The following is a 5746-nucleotide window of genomic DNA, read 5'->3' as shown; positions in this document are numbered from 1 at the left end:
AAAGCTTTCTCTCGTGCCTCGGGCTCCGGCGACACCAGCGCACTCTCGGACGCCTTTTAGAGTGATAGCAGCAGCACTGAGCAAACGCACCTCGCGGGAGCGAGAGGTACCGGCACCCGCCTTTAGCAGGACCGCCGGGCTTTTTGGGACACCGGCCGTAGGTGGCCGGGGGCGAAACAGACCCGGACGGTGTGGGAGGAAGACGCGCTCGCCGTAACCGACAGGGCTCCAAAGCACTGCCGAGCGAGTGGTCCCTCCGCCGCCGGGTCGCGGGGAGCCAGATCGATCTGAGGAGTCTTGGACAAATTCCAAAGACTCAAACGGCGCGGGAGCACGTGCTCCTCTCACAGCTTAACGACAGGTGGCAGAGGCCGACGGGGACTTCCAGGAGGCCGGCATGACGTGCCACTACATACCGGTCACACCATGGAAGTCCTTCTCGGGTTGGACCAGGTGCAGCTCCCGCTAGAACGTGCAGCACGTCCTCCTTCACGGTACTCTCGGTTGGACTCGCCAACGTGGCCGAGCTCCTACAACTGCTGGTCGGCCTGGGACTCCAGAAAGAATGCACCAAAGTTCTTTCGTGGAAGTCCAGGTGCACCGGACCGACCAGCCAACGAGGCCGACGGGGACTTCCAGGAGGCCGGCATGACGTGCCACTACATACCGGTCACACCATGGAAGTCCTTCTCGGCCACAAACGGTTAGGACTTCCCGCTAGGAAGAACCGTAGGGACTTGGAACGCGGAGCAGAAATGCCCTCTCACAGGATTTCAGGTGAAGGAGATATTCGCACCCCTAAAAGTGTCACCACCTCAAATACACCGGGGTAAGGTGCCAACTTACCCGGGCTCCTGGAACTGCTGCCCGGCTGAAGCCCAAAATAAAAACCTCATAGGGTTTTTCCTCCAAAACGTCAATGAAGACAGACCTGCCAGCCAGGCCGACGGGGACTTCCAGGAGGCCGGCATGACGTGCCACTACATACCGGTCACACCATGGAAGTCCTTCTCGGGTTGGACCAGGTGCAGCTCCCGCTAGAACGTGCAGCACGTCCTCCTTCACGGTACTCTCGGTTGGACTCGCCAACGTGGCCGAGCTCCTACAACTGCTGGTCGGCCTGGGACTCCAGAAAGAATGCACCAAAGTTCTTTCGTGGAAGTCCAGGTGCACCGGACCGACCAGCCAACGAGGCCGACGGGGACTTCCAGGAGGCCGGCATGACGTGCCACTACATACCGGTCACACCATGGAAGTCCTTCTCGGCCACAAACGGTTAGGACTTCCCGCTAGGAAGAACCGTAGGGACTTGGAACGCGGAGCAGAAATGCCCTCTCACAGGATTTCAGGTGAAGGAGATATTCGCACCCCTAAAAGTGTCACCACCTCAAATACACCGGGGTAAGGTGCCAACTTACCCGGGCTCCTGGAACTGCTGCCCGGCTGAAGCCCAAAATAAAAACCTCATAGGGTTTTTCCTCCAAAACGTCAATGAAGACAGACCTGCCAGCCAGGCCGACGGGGACTTCCAGGAGGCCGGCATGACGTGCCACTACATACCGGTCACACCATGGAAGTCCTTCTCGGCCACGAACGGTTAGGACTTCCCGCTAGGAAGAACCGTTAGGACTTGGAACGCGGAGCAGAAATGCCCTCTCACAGGATTTCAGGTGAAGGAGATATTTGCACCCCTAAAAGTGTCACCACCTCAAATACACCGGGGTAAGGTGCCAAAGTACCCGGGCTCCTGGAACTGCTGCCCGGCTGAAGCCCAAAATAAAAACCTCATAGGGTTTTTCCTCCAAAACGTCAATGAAGACAGACCTGCCAGCCAGGCCGACCGGGACTTCCAGGAGGCCGGCAGGAGGTGTCACTACCTACCGGTCACACCATGGAAGTCCTTCCCGGCTTGGAACGGGAGCAGCTCCCGTTTGTACTTCCTATTTCACGGCTTTCGGTAGGAGTTGCCGAGGTGGCCGAGCTCCTGCAACTGCAGGTCGGCTTGGGACTTCAGAAAATACCATAAAAAAAAAAAGTTTTTTTTATTATGAAGGTAAAACACACAGCGGGACCGAGACGCGAGCCAGGCCGACGGGGACTTCCAGGAGGTCGGCATGAGGTGGCCGCGCCTACCGCTCTTGCCCTGGAAGTCCGCCGAGGACCGCAGGGCGCTACGGAGCTCGTAAACTGCTGCCCCCGGGCTGGCACGGCTTCCCCATGGCTCCTCTATCCCCCCACGGGTGCAATAGGCAGGCACACGCCGCTCGTACACCGAGGTGGCTCCCGGCCGCTTTCGGTAGGAGTCACCGAGGTGGCCTTGCTCGTGCAAATGCAGGTGGGCTTGGGGCTTCCGAAAATACCATAAAAAAAAAAAGATTTTTTATTAAGAAGGTAAAAAAAAAACCAGCGGGACCGACCCGCGAGCTAGGCCGACGGGGACTTCCAGGAGGTCGGCATGAGGTGGAGGCTCCTACCGCTCTTGCCCTGGAAGTCCTCAGAGGGACCGCGGGCGCTGTGGAGCTCCCACAAGGAAGCTGCCGGCATGCAGCAGCTCCCACGGGGCCCCTCTATCCCCCCCGGTGCAATAGGCAGGCACACGCCGCTCGTACACCGAGGTGGCTCCCGGCCGCTTTCGGTAGGAGTCACCGAGGTGGCCTTGCTCGTGCAAATGCAGGTGGGCTTGGGGCTTCCGAAAATACCATAAAAAAAAAAAGATTTTTTATTAAGAAGGTAAAAAAAAAAACAGCGGGACCGACCCGCGAGCTAGGCCGACGGGGACTTCCAGGAGGTCGGCATGAGGTGGAGGCTCCTACCGCTCTTGCCCTGGAAGTCCTCAGAGGACCGCGGGCGCTGTGGAGCTCCCACAAGGAAGCTGCCGGCATGCAGCAGCTCCCACGGGGCCCCTCTATCCCCCCACGGGTGCAATAGGCAGGCACACGCCGCTCGTACACCGAGGTGGCTCCCGGCCGCTTTCGGTAGGAGTCACCGAGGTGGCCGGGCTCGTGCAACTCCAGGTGGGCTTGGGACTTCAGAAAATGGCATAAAAAAAAAAAAAATTTTTATTAAGAAGGTAAAAAAAAACAGCGGGACCAACCCGCGAGCGAGGCCGACGGGGACATCCAGGGCAGCGGCGTGAGAGGGCGGCTTGGTGCCGCTATCTCCCTGGAAGCCGCATTCGGCCTAAGCAGGGAACGCCTCCCGCCCTCCTCTCGTCCTGGAAGTGTTGGACTTGGGAGGCGGAGCAAGTTCTCCCTCTCACAGTATTTCAGGCGTAGGAGATGTTCACACCCCTAAAAGTGTCACCTCGCCAATTACACCGGTGGGAGGTGCCAAAATGCCCGGCCTCCTGGAACTGCTGCTTGGCTGAAGGCCAAAATAAAAACCTCATAGGGTTTTTCCTCCAAAACGTGAATGAAGACAGACACGCGAGCCAGGCCGAGGGGGAGTTCCAGGAGGTCGGCATGAGGTGGCCGCACCTACCGCTTGAGCCCTGGAAGTCCGTCGCGGACCGGAAGTGCATGTCGGGCGGGTGAACTACGGGACTCGCCGCGGGCGCTGTGGAGCTCCCACAAGGAAGCTGCCGGCATCCACAAGCTCCCACGGGGCCCCTCTATCCCCCCACGGGTGCAGAAGGCAGGCACACCGCCGCTAATAGGCGGAGCTGGCTCCCGGCCGCTGTCATGCATCACTCGCGGACCGGAAGGTGCTTGTCAGCCGGGTGGACACGGCGGGACTCGCCGCGGGTGCTGTGGAGCTCGTACAGGGCTGCCCCCGGGCTGGCACAGCTTCCACAAGGCTCCTCTATCCCCCCACGGGTGCAATAGGCAGGCACACGCCGCACACGCCGCTCGTACACGGAGATGGCTCCCGGCCGCTTTCGGTAGGAGTCACCGAGGTGGCCTTGCTCGTGCAAATGCAGGGGGGCTTGGGGCTTCGGAAAATACCATAAAAAAAAAAAGTTTTTTTATTAAGAAGGTAAAAAAAAAAACAGCGGGACCGACCCGCGAGCTAGGCCGACGGGGACTTCCAGGAGGTCGGCATGAGGTGGAGGCTCCTACCGCTCTTGCCCTGGAAGTCCGCAGAGGACCGCGGGCGCTGTGGAGCTCCCACAAGGAAGCTGCTGGCATCCAGCAGCTCCCACGGGGCCCCTCTATCCCCCCACGGGTGCAGAAGGCAGGCACACCGCCGCTGATAGGCGGAGCTGGCTCCCGGCCGCTGTCATGCATCACTCGCGGACCGGAAGTGCTTTGCAGCCGGGTGGACACGACGGGACTCGCCGCGGGCGCTGTGGAGCTCCCACAAGGAAGCTGCCGGCATCCACAAGCTCCCACGGGGCCCCTCTATCCCCCCACGGGTGCAGAAGGCAGGCACACGCCGCTGATAGGCGGAGCTGGCTCCCGGCCGCTGTCATGCATCACTCGCGGACCGGAAGTGCTTGTCAGCCGGGTGGACACGGCGGGACTCGCCGCGGGTGCTGTGGAGCTCGTACAGGGCTGCCCCCGGGCTGGCACAGCTTCCACAAGGCTCCTCTATCCCCCCACGGGTGCAATAGGCAGGCACACGCCGCACACGCCGCTCGTACACGGAGATGGCTCCCGGCCGCTTTCGGTAGGAGTCACCGAGGTGGCCTTGCTCGTGCAAATGCAGGTGGGCTTGGGGCTTCGGAAAATACCATAAAAAAAAAAAGTTTTTTTATTAAGAAGGTAAAAAAAACCACAGCGGGACCGACCCGCGAGCTAGGCCGACGGGGACTTCCAGGAGGTCGGCATGAGGTGGAGGCTCCTACCGCTCTTGCCCTGGAAGTCCGCAGAGGACCGCGGGCGCTGTGGAGCTCCCACAAGGAAGCTGCCGGCATGCAGCAGCTCCCACGGGGCCCCTCTATCCCCCCACGGGTGCAGAAGGCAGGCACACCGCCGCTGATAGGCGGAGCTGGCTCCCGGCCGCTGTCATGCATCACTCGCGGACCGGAAGTGCTTGGCAGCCGGGGACACGACGGGACTCGCCGCGGGCGCTGTGGAGCTCCCACAAGGAAGCTGCCGGCATCCACAAGCTCCCACGGGGCCCCTCTATCCCCCCACGGGTGCAGAAGGCAGGCACACCGCCGCTGATAGGCGGAGCTGGCTCCCGGCCGCTGTCATGCATCACTCGCGGACCGGAAGTGCTTGGCAGCCGGGTGGACACACGGCGGGACTCGCCGCGGGTGCTGTGGAGCTCGTACAGGGCTGCCCCCGGGCTGGCACAGCTTCCCCATGGCTCCTCTATCCCCCCACGGGTGCAATAGGCAGGCACACGCCGCACACGCCGCTCGTACACGGAGATGACTCCCGGCCGCTTTCGGTAGGAGTCACCGAGGTGTCCTTGCTCGTGCAACTGCAGGTGGGCTTGAGGCTTCCGAAAGTACCATAAAAAAAAAAAGATTTTTTTATTAAGAAGGTAAAAAAAAAAACAGCGGGACCGACCCGCGAGCTAAGCCGACGGGGACTTCCAGGAGGTCGGCATGAGGTGGCCGCTCATACCGCTCTTGCCCTGGAAGTCCGCCGAGGACCGCGGGCGCTGTGGAGCTCCCACAAGGAAGCTGCCGGCATGCAGCAGCTCCCACGGGGCCCCTCTATCCCCCCACGGGTGCAGAAGGCAGGCACACCGCCGCTGATAGGCGGAGCTGGCTCCCGGCCGCTGTCATGCATCACTCGCGGACCGGAAGTGCTTGGCAGCCGGGTGGACACGGCGGGACTCGCCGCGGGCGCTG

This window comes from Rhinoderma darwinii, unplaced genomic scaffold (genome assembly GCF_050947455.1).
Source record: "Rhinoderma darwinii isolate aRhiDar2 unplaced genomic scaffold, aRhiDar2.hap1 Scaffold_3024, whole genome shotgun sequence".
NCBI classification, from domain to species: Eukaryota; Metazoa; Chordata; class Amphibia; order Anura; family Rhinodermatidae; genus Rhinoderma; species Rhinoderma darwinii.
The sequence above is the reverse complement of the archived record's forward strand: the minus strand, read 5'-3'. Positions refer to the sequence as shown.